This window comes from Manis javanica, chromosome 4 (genome assembly GCF_040802235.1).
Source record: "Manis javanica isolate MJ-LG chromosome 4, MJ_LKY, whole genome shotgun sequence".
NCBI classification, from domain to species: Eukaryota; Metazoa; Chordata; class Mammalia; order Pholidota; family Manidae; genus Manis; species Manis javanica.
In genome coordinates, this window is record NC_133159.1 from 2,484,574 (window position 1) to 2,498,684 (window position 14,111).

The following is a 14,111-nucleotide window of genomic DNA, read 5'->3' on the forward strand; positions in this document are numbered from 1 at the left end:
TTACATGTTCTGATCCCATGTACCCATGAGGACACTTGGGTAAGATGAGGCTAGGTCACGGACAGGAAGTACGGTTGGTGCACAGCTGAGCTGGCTGTGTCCGGCACTTGCAGACAGGACCAGATACAAGGTGGTGTGGGGCCAGATCTGGGAAAAGAATGGGGTCATTGCCAACCAACAGCCCAATGGAACTCCCATCTGGAACCCCGCTGCCTCTCCCCAGTGCCGTCCCCCAGTCTCTAAGGCTGCCCCTCTGTTCCACCTTCCTAGTCTGTTTCCTTCCCTCTGTCCCCACTGCTGTGACTCCAATCAGGCCTCCCTGACTTAGTCCGCCAGCCCCTCTGGCCCAATTACCTGCAGGATCTTTCCTTCCAGACCTTCTTCCTTCCCACAGCCACCGGGGCTTTTCCTAGAACCCCAGCCTCGACCTGCTCTCGCTCTGTCTCAAGCTTCTCATCATCCACCCAGGGCCTTGGAAACAAGGGTCACGTCTTCTTCCTGGCACCCCGGCCCTTCCACACCAGCTGGGAGCTCTGCAGAGCCCAGCTGTCCCTCTGCCGTCAGATCTCAGTGCCCACATCAGTGGACCCTCGAGGGCTGCGTGAGCTGCGGCAAGGTGTCTGTACCCCAGTGTGCCTCCCCTGGAAAATAGAGGTAACTCCTGGGTGAGCCCGGCAGCCCACTCCACACCCACCTGGGAGCCTATGCAGGCCGCTCCCAGGGCCCCGGGAGCCAATCAGGGCCTGGGATAGGCGAGGGGGCCCTTCCCAGCCCCACCTGGCCTCAGGGATGCCCAGAATCATTCTCAGATGGCCGTGAGTGTCAGCCTCACTGGATCTCCCATTCCCGTGTGGTCTCTGCCTGTCTGTCACTCTTCCGTGTTTCCAAACACCCTGCCAACAGAGACCACTCTTCTCTTCTGACTTTCCTTCCCTCCACTTGGCATTACATTCCACCATTACTTATTTACTTGTTTGTCTATTTCCCCCTCCAGCCTATGAGGCCCATGAGGGCAGGGACATTGTTTTGTTCACTTATGTGAACAAGGTCAAAGTGCATGTTAGCTTTTAGTGAGAAGCAGACAGCACTGCATTGTTATTAATATTGGGATTTGACATAGTACTAACCCAATGAGAGCGAGGGATCCTAAAACCATAGTGGTTGTTATTATTAACTAAAATTATGTGCTTTGTGCGGAGATTCAGCCTAAGCCCTTCTCCCCATTAGTTCTGGCAATAATCCTCTGGAATAGGTACTGTCATTTGTAACCCTAATTTACCAAAGGGGGGAATTCAGGCACAGAGAAGTTGCGTGCCTTGTCCACGGCCACACAGGATTTGAACCCAGAATTGATGACAGATCCCACCATGTCACTGTGAAATTAAGACCACAAGCTAGGCCAGCTCTGGCTTCCGGGGACTCTCAGACTAAAGGTGTCGATTAGGAAAAGGTAGGAAGCAACACGCAGGTTTTGGGGAAATTTTAACGAAAAGCCATTAAACCATAATCATGAACCCAGAACATGGCACATTTCACAGGCAACCTGCTCAGAGACTGAGTCAGAAGAAAACTTGCCCTTTTACTCAGCCCAGCAGATACAACCCATTACAGATATGTTTTCACAATAAACTGGTAATTTCACAATCCCTGGTAATTAGGTAAATTAGCTAATTTTAGCTAAATTGGCTGTTTCCACAGGAAAATGAAATTTCTCATATCTTTATGAGAATTTAAATATAAATATCTGAAGTCAACTTGTTTTTTAAGTTGCCCCCACTCAACTATATGTTCTGTGAGGGGAGCATGATGCCAGGGGGTAAAAAGGGCTGGTCTAGGGCCAGATGGCCCGGTTCAAATCCCCGCCCAACTGTATGCCTTGGGGCCTCTGAACCTCTGTTTCTTCCTCCATAAAATGGGGAAAGTAGAAGCTTTTCAATAAGGATTTACATGAACTACTCCTAGAACATGTCAGGGGCACAGAATAGGGCCTACTTGTGTTTGCTGCTATTAGGATAGTAAGAATAATAAAAATACTCAGCAATGTCCCCTTATCTGCCGTTTCGCTCTCCAGTTTCAGTTACTAGGGGTCAACTGCAGCTCAGTAGCAGGTCCACCAGGAGGCCCTGGGTGGGTGCTGAGGAGCTGGAAACAAATGTCAGAAGGTCAATAGCGGCGTAATGCCAGGTTACGACGCCTCCACCACTCACAAAAAGATATTTTGAGAGAGAGCGAGAGACCGCATTCACATCACTTTTGTTACAGTGTATTGTTGTATTTGTTCCGTCATCATTGTTGCCAGTCTCTTACTGTGCCTGATTTATAAGGTCAGCTGATCCCAGGAAGGTATGGGTAGGAGAAGCATGGTATATACGGGGTTCAGGCATCCACTGAGGGTTTTCGAGCATAGCTCCCCACAGATGGGGGTGGGGTGCTATTGTAATCCTTAGCTTCACTTTAGCCCGTGTTGGACACTCAGTGTATATGTATTGGTTGGACAGAAAGATGGATGTCAGGTTTTGGAGCAGAGAAGGGCAGAGAAGCCCTTTCTGAACACTCGGCTGGTATCAGAACCAAAGAGCCCGGCTGGGGGAGCAGGCAGGGCAGGGCCACTTTCTGTCCCTGGGTTTCCTTAAACCCCCAGCCTGCAAGCTCCACATGCCGGATTCAACAAGAGAGAAACAGTTTAAGGCCAGGAAGTCTGGTCTGTCTTTGAGGACTTGGAATCTTGCAAACCAGGTTTCATTTGAAGGAGCCCCGGCTGACGCAGCCCTCGGGAGCCCAGGGGAGGCCACAGCCCTTGGCCCAGAGTCGGAAAGTTACCCTCTTGAAACCTCTATTTGTTTCAAATCCACATTGTTGCTCTCCTCCAGTTTTTGAAAGAAAAAAAGATTGCTCGCTGTGGCGCAAACCCCACACACGTGCCCCAGTCAGTAGTCTTCGCGTTTTTCCCCAGAGCCGCTCTTTCGGTTCTGTAGCAGGAAATCATGTGAGATTTCCTCCAGCACAGGCAGCGTTGCGACCGACCCCGTTTGGTCAGGATTAAAGGGTGTCAGGTCTGCTCGGCTGCAGCCTTCGAGAGGCCTGCCAAGAAGCCATTTATAGGCTTCTGGCCTCCGGATACTTCAGGGCTCCGCTGTCCATACAGATGAAGACAGAAAAACCAAGAGTGAATTGGCGCGTGCTGCTTTCCCTTTAGGGGTGACAGACATGAGGGGTGCAAGATGTAAAAGGAGAGAGATGGAGACACAGAAAAACCTGGAGTGAGGTGCCTGGTTCCCCACATTTCCATCCTCTTTATCAAGTGCCCACTTTGTTCCTGTCACAAAATATAGCACGTGGACACGCCAGATGTTTATTGCACGAAAGGGCCCAAGACCTCATTTTAAATCAGTGACTTTGAAGCCTGACTGTGTGTCTGAATGCCCTGGAAGATTTGAGAAAAATCCCAAGTCAGTGCTCCGGTCCAAATTGGTATTTTTCTTAAAAATAAGCTAGCACAGGAGATTTTAATGCACAGCCAGGATCGAGAACCATTGATTTAAATCAGAAGTTTTCAAATGATGGCCTAAAGCTTGATTCAGGCCCAAGCATGCCATGCCTTTGTTTTGGGGTAGAGCCTCTTAAAAGTTGTTGCATTCCCCCGACTGATATTTTGAAATCCTGTAAAGTTTCCAGGTTTCCAACTCCTTGTAAAAAGCTTTAAATTCCTGCCAGCCCCAGTCGTGTGCCTCCCAGCAAAAGCTGAGCAGCAGCTGTCCCTTTTGATGGAGCAGGTAGAAGTCTTCAATTTGTCCCAGTCCCCACCACTCCCTGTTGCCTCCCATGCTGGGTTCAGAGCACCCAGTTTGTCCCAGTCCCCACCACTCCCTGTTGCCTCCCATGCTGGGTTCAGAGCACCCAGTTTGTCCCAGTCCCCACCACTCCCTGTTGCCTCCCATGCTGGGTTCAGAGCACCCAGTTTGTCCCAGTCCCCACCACTGCCTGTTGCCTCCCATGCTGGGTTCAGAGCACCCAGTTTGTCCCAGTCCCCACCACTCCCTGTTGCCTCCCATGCTGGGTTCAGAGCACCCAGTTTTTCCCAGTGCCCCCACCACTGTCCCCACCACTCCCTGTTGCCTCCCATGCTGGGTTCAGAGCACCCAGTTTGTCCCAGTCCCCACCACTGCCTGTTGCCTCCCATGCTGGGTTCAGAGCACCCAGTTTGTCCCAGTCCCCACCACTCCCTGTTGCCTCCCATGCTGGGTTCAGAGCACCCAGTTTGTCCCAGTCCCCACCACTCCCTGTTGCCTCCCATGCTGGGTTCAGAGCACCCAGTTTGTCCCAGTCCCCACCACTGCCTGTTGCCTCCCATGCTGGGTTCAGAGCACCCAATTGCCTTCCTTTTTGTCGTTGCACTGCTGTTTCTTCCTGGAGTAAAAGTCAGGGAACGTGTAATATTCATCTACAGCATCTCCAAGTCAAGTGGGAAATGGGAGCCTCGTAGTCCCAGGAGCAGGAGGAATGATTTCCCCGTCGTAGTCAGGACTGTCGCTCTGCATTTATTATATGAAGAACGCTCTTCTTACAGCTAGCCCGGCCAGCCACGGGCGCTGAATGTCAGGAGAGGGTGGTGGGTAAGAGAGAGGGCCCCAAAGCTGTGGCTCGCAGTGCAATAGCCTCTAGTCACATGTGGCTACTTCAGTGTAAGTTATTAAGAATTAGATAAAAATAAAAATCAACTTCCTCAGCCATGGTAGCTGCATTCTGAGAGCTCAGGAGCTATGCAGGAGCAGTGGCTACCCTACTGGCGGTACAAAACGTGTCCATTGCTGCAGGAATGTCCACCAGCCCATCTGACAGCGATGCTCTGGAGGGAAATGTCCAGGGTTCAGGCCCTGCTCTGCCTCTCCTTGCCTCCCTTTCCTCAGTCTGTAAAATGGGTTGATTGATGGTCTGTTGACATGAGAGGGTGTTGTAAGGAGTCCATCACTTAGTATATGTAGAGCTCTTGAACAGTGCCTGGCACATGGCAAATGCTTATTAATATTGGAAAAACATTTGAAATGTATATTATATTATGGATACCAGTGTATATTCATAGAACAACATGTATCATTATATATTTTATAATTTTTTATATAATCACATATATTCTACAATTAAATATATAGTGAATATATAGTAAACATATAGAAAATGTATAAAACTATGACATTACATTGATAATTATATGAGTTATTATATATGACCATAATATAATAGCATGAATTAGCATTTATTAACATGAGTATTATTTATTGTATTGTAAGAATAAATACATTATATAATCCTATATATTATAATTATAAGTACATACTAGTTATAATAATATATAAGCATATCATTGTAATCATCTGTCCTATAATGTAGCATTAACATCTATTATGACATATTGTAATATTATAACATACATATCATACACAATAATATATGATACATATAGTATAATTGTATGATTATATTATTATATAATTTTATTATGTTTATCATATTTTTATTTATTTTGTTATGTAATAGTACTATATTATGCATAGTATATATTGTATAAAATTTATTGTTAAGATTAATGTTATGACTTATTTTGCTATAATAATTACATTAATTATATGTATTATAATACATATAATTTTATTTCAATTATATATAATATGTGTTATAATTATGATTATACATTACATAACATTAATTAACATCTATTATTGATATTACTATTACTATTTATTTTACTATAGTAATAATTATATTTACTGTACCTCTCTGGTCTAGGTGAGTTTACCATCCACTTCTAGTCCTCATTCATTATCTCTAATGTATACATTATCTACTCTAGTACATAAGGAGAAACTGAAGTCAGAGAGGTTTTGTCACTTGCTAAATGTCAGCAGCATTCAAGAGGTGAAACTGGGGTACAGTCCAGTTTGGTAAGTAGTGATGCCCATTCCAATCCTCTGTGCCATGAGTTCTCTGGAGGTAGAATAAGCAAAGGTCCTGGGGTAGAGATCACCAGCTGTGTTTTGCCTGTGATGTGTTGCCCAGTTTCGCTGGAATGCAGGGTATGTGGAAGGGGCGGCATGAACAATAACGATGGAAGGGGGCAGCCACGCATTGAGCAATGGCCTAAGGATTTGGGGCTCTGTTTAGGGAGCAATAGACTGCTCTAAAAAGCTTCTGATCTGAGATAGGCTGCCCCTTAGCTTAGGCCAGGGAAAATAGCAGTCCACCTCTATTGAGCACAGACTTGGCTGGGACCATCGCCCTTGCCCCTTCTCATGAGGTCCACACAAGAATCTTCTGAGGAAAGTCTTATTATTGCCATTCCCACTTTCCAATGGGGAAACTGAGGCCCAGAGAAGCTCACACAGCTGGCCAGTGGTGGAATCAGGATTGCACCCCAGTGCCTTCTTGCAGACCTCAGTGGGCCTCGCTGGGCCAGGGAAGTATGTAAGCTGTTACCTGGAGACACAACCTCGCTAACTGTCTCTCTGACTTCCGTGAGCTGCTCTGGCAAATTAGTGAAACCCAAGTACAGGCGTCTGGGGAACCACTGATCTGTAGCCAGGGGGTCAGAAGTGCAGGTGACAAGCCCGGCTTGCGATTGGTGCCTGAAGTGTGTGTTGGGGGGCAGTCTTGTAGGACTGAACCCTTAACCTGTGGGAGCTGATGCTGTCTCCAGGTAGATAGTGTCAGAATTGAGTTGAATTTCCAGACACCCTGCTGCTGTCCAAGAATTTCTGGTTGATGTGGGGGAACCAGCCCTCTACCATTGGAAACAGTCTCAGAACACCAAAAGACCTTCTGCGTGCCAGGCTTTATGCTAGGCACTGGGATCACCACCCCTTGGGGAAAGGACCTTGCGGGGTCCTAGGAGAGCTTCAGAAGGTAAGGACATGGTGATGACATTGGCTGCGATGGGAGGAAATTTTGGGTGGCAGTGGGGAATCTGAATGACTTACAGCACTCGGGCTGCCATAACAAAAGAGCTTGGGTGGCTTAACTGTTGAAATGTATTTTCTGATGGTTCTGGAGATTGGAAGTCCAATACCCAGGTGCCAATCAGGATGTTACCTGGTGGGAGCTTCCTCACATGGCATTTAGTTATTTATTTGTTATTTATGTCAACATAACCTCTGATTCTTACACATTCAATGGAGTATCCTTGGTGACTGTCATCATTGATACCAACTTATCCCACCCTTGGCCCAGCTCCTTTGTCCTGTAGATACGGCCCCATTAATCTGTAAGCACTTCCTTACTTTCTGGAACTAGATATTCCAGACTCTTTATATACTTTGCAAGGTAGGAATCTTCATTTTGCTTATTGATGAATCCTAAATGGTTAAAACAGGGTCTGGCACACAGTAGGGACTCAGTATGCATTTGTCCAAAGAATTCAATGAATCCATTCAATGAATGAATGAGTGAATGGTGCCTTGGTTAGGGCTTGAGAGGTGTTTGAACACTGCCTGCTTGTCTGGCTACACCATTGGTAAGCATGTTTGTTTCTCACTACCATCTAGTCGTCTCTATGGGTAGTAAGGATGTGCGTGGTTATGTCCAGGAATTGGTGTGTGTCGGTACACTGATGTCTGTTCGTTTTTGGGGTTAAATCTGGGGGTAGGTCGGTTGGTGAGCAGTGCTCCTGTTTGCCGGTGGGACTTTCAATATTTTAGGGGTCAGGTGCTTGTGTTGCATCTTTGTGTGTGTAATTTCTAGGAGCTGTGGGAACCTGTGTAGAGGATCTGTGGAAAAGTGTGTTTAGGTTGAGGAGGTTGAATATCTATGCACACATTTGAGAGTAAGAACTTGTTTATTTTGTCAAATGGACATATGATTGACATATAACATTAGACTAGTTTCAGGCACACGATGTCATGATTTGGTATTTGTACACACTGAGAAAAGATCCCCACAATGTCTGCTTAACATCTGTCATAGTTCCACATGTTTCTCCTGTGATGCAAACAATAAGATCTAGTCTCTTAGCAACTTTCAAATATACAATGCAGGCTTGTTAACTAAGTCACCATGTACATCACCTCTACCAGGACTTGTCTGTTTTTAAACTGGAAGTTTGTACCTTTTGACCCCTTTTACCCATTCTTCCCACCCCCGATACCCACCAACCACCAATCTGTTGTCTGTATCTATGAGTCATTTTTGTTTTGATTTTTAAAGTCCACATGTACGTCAGATCATAAGGTATTTGTCTTTCTCTGCCTGGCTTATTCCACTTAGCACAAAGCCCTGAGGATCCATTCATGTTGCAAATGGCAGGATTTCCTTCTTTTTTGTGGCTAAGTAATATTCCACCGTGTATATGTACCACATTTTCTTTATCCACTCATCCATTAGTGAGCACTTATGTTGCTCCTGTATCTTGGCTGTTATAAATAATGATGCTGCAATAACCATGTGGTGCAGCTGTCTTTCAAATTGCTGTTTTCATTCTCTTCAGATAGACACCCAGAAGTGGAATTGCTGGATCATAGGATCTTTTAAATTTTTGAGAAACTCCACATCGTTTTCCATAGTGGCTACACCAATTTACATTCCCACCAACAGTGCATGAGGAAAGCTCATTTATTTTGCTTGCCAACATTATTGCTGTTGTCCGTTGTTCTGTTTTAAAACATGTGGCAGCTTAAAACCACCACCGCCTCCCATCCCATAGTTCTGCGATGTGGCTGGGCTGGCGTGGAAAGTTCTTCTGGGTGGTTTGTGCCCTCGGGCGGGAGCCGGTGCTCGGCTGTCGGCCGGAGCATCCTCACTCGGCTCCACTTGGCTTGGACGTGGTACCACGTGGTGGATGGATTCCTGGGAGAAGCCTTCCAAACCCCACAAAATACAAGCTCCACATGTCCCAAGGCTCAGCTTCAGAAGTCCACAAGGTCTCTTCTGCCCTGCTCTAAATTGGTCAACACAAGTCCCATGGCTGAGCCCCGATTCAGAGGTGGGGAGATCCATGCAGCTTTCCATAGGAGGAAGGATGGGCCCCTTCAGGAGCCCACTGATGCTCTGGCATCACCACACTTCACAAATGAACGATGCCTCCTCAGTATCATCTGATGCCCAGTCCACGTTGAAATACCCCCTTACCTCTAATGGATTCTTTGAATGCGCGAACACCCGGTCCACAGGTCTGGCTGCTGTTGTTTTTTGAGTCTCTTGCTCTGTAACAGATGCAGGGGACTTGTGCTCGGGAGAGCAGATGTAATGACTGTGGAAGAGCCTAGCAGGTGTGGTTCTGGTGTGTGCGTCCTTGATGACAGTACAGCGGTGGTGTGGGTGGGCCTGTGGGGGTCAGTGGATTTGTATGAACAGTCAGCGTGTCCCCCTGCAGATGGTGCACGTGGTGGGGCAGGGTAGGGCAGGTTTGAATATCTCTGACCGCACCCACTGGGCTCTAGTGATGGGTGTGTGTGGCTTTCCGTAGGTGATCTCTCGAGGCAAAGAAGACATCATATTTCTCTTCTAATTTTTTCCTGAAAGTCTGCCTCTGAAGTCACAGGAAAGGGTTTGAGTCCCAGCAATTCTGACCAGCTGAGGGACCTTCTGCTGGGGTCAGGTGTCCCTTGGAGCCAGGTGACGGCTTTGGCTTGTCCCTAGAAACAGCCACCATGCTCAGAGAGAGAGCAAAGGAGTTCGTGTCCTTTAAACCCAATCATCCAGAAACACAATGCGTCTTGTTCCACACCTTGTTTTCTCTTCCACTTGACACTCGCAAGTACTTCCCTCTTGCTGGGTGACAGGGCTCGCCATGAGGGAGATGGAGATCCGCCCCGGATGGGAATCTGTCAGGGACAGATGGACAAGGGCAAGCGGGTCACTCAGCTCCCGGCTTTCTCCGTGCAGTGCAGACGATCTTGGTGCAAGAGGTCCCTCCAGGGGGGGGGGGGCAGCAGTGGCCTCTGATCTTCACACAACCTCCTCCCACAGACCCCCCTGATGCATGAGGGGGCGCTGGGGCCATGACAGTGGCTCCGTGCCCTGGCTTGGAGCCACACGTTGTGGATTCCAATCCCGACCTTGCCTCTCACCAGCTGTGTTACACTGGGCATGTCATTTACCTCTCTGTGCCTTGGTTCGCTCTTCTGTACAATGAAGGTCATTCTGCTCACACTACCCAATAGAAGTATAATGTGAGCCACATGTGTAATTTAAATTTTTGCTAATAGCCATATATATATACATATATATATATTTTTTTTTTAAGTAAAAACAAATAGGTGCTATGGTCTGAATGCCTGTATCCCCCACCTCTAAATTCCTGTGTTGAAATCCTATGTCCAGTGCAACAGTGTTAGGGGGTGGGGACTTTGGGAGGTAATCAGGTCACAATGGTGGGGACCTCATGAGTGGAATCAGTGCCCTTATAAAAGTGACCCCAGACAGCTCGATTGCAGGGCCTCCTGGGGTCTCTGATCAGCCCCGTGACTGTCTCTGCTCAGCGTGCCCCTGTCTTGCTCCCCGCATCCCCTCCAAGTCTGAAGGCTCTGAGAACTTGACTTGGCCCAGCCCCAAAGCCCTTGAGCTGCAGAGGCCTGGTGGGGGAGCTCAGGTCAGTGAGCTCCAGTGGTGGCATCTCTCATCCCTGTGCAGGGTGAATTTCTGTGCCCTGGAACCCATTCACTCGTGTGACCACGGCCTGCCTCAGCACCTAGAGGGGAATCCTCCCCGACCCAGCCCTGGGGTCTCACACCCCACCTGCCCAGCCTCCACCAACCCCCAGCCTCCTGCCACTTCTCCAGGGTTACTGCACGGACATTTAAAAAATTCACATCTTAAAAAATGTGGGTGACTATTCCCACACCATCCTCCCCCCATTGAAGGAAGGAACCCAGACCAGAAAACTCAAAGCACCGCTTCTGCTGCTTGAATCCCAGCCGTGAGCTGTACCACGGCCAAGCTACGTGAGCCTGGCAGGAGTTGCTTGGATAGAATATGGATGTAGGGGTGGGAGCACCAAGCTCTGTACACTGACCCTGACTTCTCGGGGCCCCTGGGCCTCACACTTCTCCAGGAGAGATGTCATCTCTTCTGCCTTATCATCTCCTGGTGCATAACGCCTGAATCACAGCAGGTGCTCACTAAAGGCTTATGGATGATCAGATTCAAGCCTAGGGAGGTTGGTAGGCACTGGAGATGCCAAGATTCAAAAGTAAGTCTCACCTCCTTTTTTTCCATAGAGCTGGAGGTGAGACACGGGGCTCCAAACAGTGATTTGTAATATGCAACAGTGGGTATTGCGATAGGGGCAGGGCAGTGTTTGGGGATAAGGGCTCAGTGCAGAAGATGGGGTGGCTCCTGGGTCTTTGGGACCAATCAGTGGATGTTGGAATCATTAAGCAAGAGAAAGGAAGAAGGGTACTGGTCACAAAAGGGTAACCAGCTCAGTCGCACCCATTTAGGAAGTGAGGTCCTTGAGGTTTCCCCAGAGGGGCAGCTGACTGTTTGGTCCTGGACCTCAGGAAAAAGAAGGAGATGGGCTGGCCTCAGAGGTCTGGGTGTCCTGAGTGTATGAGAGGCCACGTAAGCCGTGCGGAGACTAGGGGCAGCGTCTTGTGTGACAAGCTCAGGAGGATGAGATTGAAATGCTCACACCATTTGCACAGGCTTACAAGAGACAGTTGTGGAATTTTCAGGAAATTTGTGTGCAGGTTGACAAACAGAGCTATTGTGAAAAATGACAGACACTTGTAATTAAGTTACCTTAAAGATGAAAGTCATAAATACAAACTCATAGCTTTCTGAGTATTTGATGACATTTTCACAGAAGTTAAGAGACCTGAGATTCACAGATGGGGGCCTCTGCTACCCCATGGGAACTGTCAGTATCAGAGTTGAAAGGAGTGAGAGGTTTCTCATTCCATTTTAAAGGCTCATTTTGACTCCTCCAAGGAAGAAGGCGGATGCACCCCTCTTCCACAGAAGGGACATCCCCGGAGTACCTACAGGCTCTCACTACCTGACACGCCCCCAGCCTCGGTCTCCCCAACCAGCAGACAGGGGTTTGGCCAGTCCCTTAACGTTATGCATACTTCTGAGCTTCCTGCTTCTCCATTCACTCTGGACACTGTGCCCAACCATGAGTTTTCCATTTCTCAACATGATCGGGGTCTTCTTTTCCCCTCTGGCTTTATTGAGATAAAATGGACTTGAAACATTGGGTAGGTCGACACATTTATATACTGCAATCTGGTTACCATCACACTGTTAGCTCACGTCTCCATCATACATAATTACTGTATCTTTTTTTGTGTTGAGAACATTTAAGATCTACTCTAGCCAAAAAAAAAAAAAATCTGATTGAAAAATGAGTAGAGTAACTGCATTTTTTTCCAAAGAAGACATCCAAATGGCCCACAGGTACATGAAAAAGATGTTCAATATCACTCAACATCATGGATCAGCAAGTCACAACCACAGTGAGATAGTATTTCACACCTTAGAATGACAATTAAAAAAAAATAGCAAGTGTCCCCTTTGGGTGACATTACCTGTCTCTTTCCTTCTGCTTTCTCAAGAGTTTGGAGGGGGGGCATTGGGTATTGTCTCATTCCAGGAACTAGACTCTCCAAGGTTAATTTTTTTAAAGTTTTCCATTTCAGATCAGGTTTCACAGCTTCTCAGTGTCTGCTGAGCCCATGAGCTTCCGAAGTATGTGCACGCCCACGTCATCCACCTGCAGAGAAAGTAGTGAGACAGCCCCAGGTGAGGAGGGGCCCAAGCTCTCTGGGGGTGCTTGTCCTAGAATAGGTCCCTTCCTCCTGGGCTCTGCACCTGCAGTTTCCTGCCCCCAGGTACCATGCCAGCACTTAGCAAGGTGTGGCTGCCTGCTTGGGAAATACCTTGTCTCTGGTTGCACGGAAGTGAATCTCATGGCTTTGAGAGATGTATCCCTGCATATCCACTGATCACCTGCCCAAAGTCTGTGCTGTTTCCCAGGACATGCCAGGCTTTTTGGCCACTACGAGGCTTTCCTGGAATATTAATACGCACCAAACAGCAACCTTGATGCTTGCCAGTTGTGTGATCCCGCCACACCTCTCCGTGAGCCTTGGTTTCCCTACCTGTAGGGTATCTCTGGCTAACATGCACTTTGCTAGGTGATTGTGTCCATTACTATAACCCAAATGTAAGAATTACCTTTCGTAGCACCTGCTACGCAGCGGGCAGCACGCTGGAAGGCATTGCCAAGCTGCAGTGGCGTCTAGGGATTCCTTATTAAATAGTTTTTGACTAAGCCACAATTATTTCATCCAATTTCCAATGGGCTCAAACTTTGTCTCCTGAGTAATGTAAAATTGTATTTTGTGGAAGTGGGGGGAGAATTTAAAAAAAGAGGAAGGGAGAGAGAGAAAAGAGGGAAAATACTGGCCCCCTCTTGGGGGATCCTGCAGGACAATGGAATGTATAAGCTGATAATGTTTCTCCCTTTACATTGACTCAGGGCCAAATTTACACCCAACTTTGACTTACTATAAAGCATTTTGTAGCATGAAAAATAGGTGCTGCCTTTTAACAGACACGGCTTTCTTTCCCCACTAGCCCCCCCTCACGTCCGATTTCCTTACTTACACGTTAGCTTGCTGTGTGTAGCTCTATTTTCCCTTTTCCTTTGCATGAGGAAGGCAATACAGACATAAATACTATTAATGAAAAAATGCCTAGAAGATCTCAGTCCACCCATTTTCATGGACTAAGGGCTTTTAGGCTAAAGTGCATAAGCTCTGCAGCAGGTTGTCAGGGGGGCATACACGGACTTCAGAGGGTTAGCAATCCTCCTAAATATTGAGGAAGTGGGCTTGAATGTCTAGACAGCCCCATCCTGCCTCCGGAAAATTAATAGGTTTCATTAGATGCTCAAGTAGGTGCATGACCCCCCCAAATAGGTAGTATGAATGTGCCTCCTGGATCAAGACAGTCCAGCAGAAAGTAGCTTGTGTCCCTCATCACTGGGGCCCACTGTTGGTACCGGATCTGAACTGATCCTGACCCCCACGGGGCTTTGGCACTGTCTGGAGACATTCCAGCTTGTTCCACCTGGAGGGAGGAGAGGGTGCTGTGGCAGGAGAGCCCCCACTGCGAAGAAT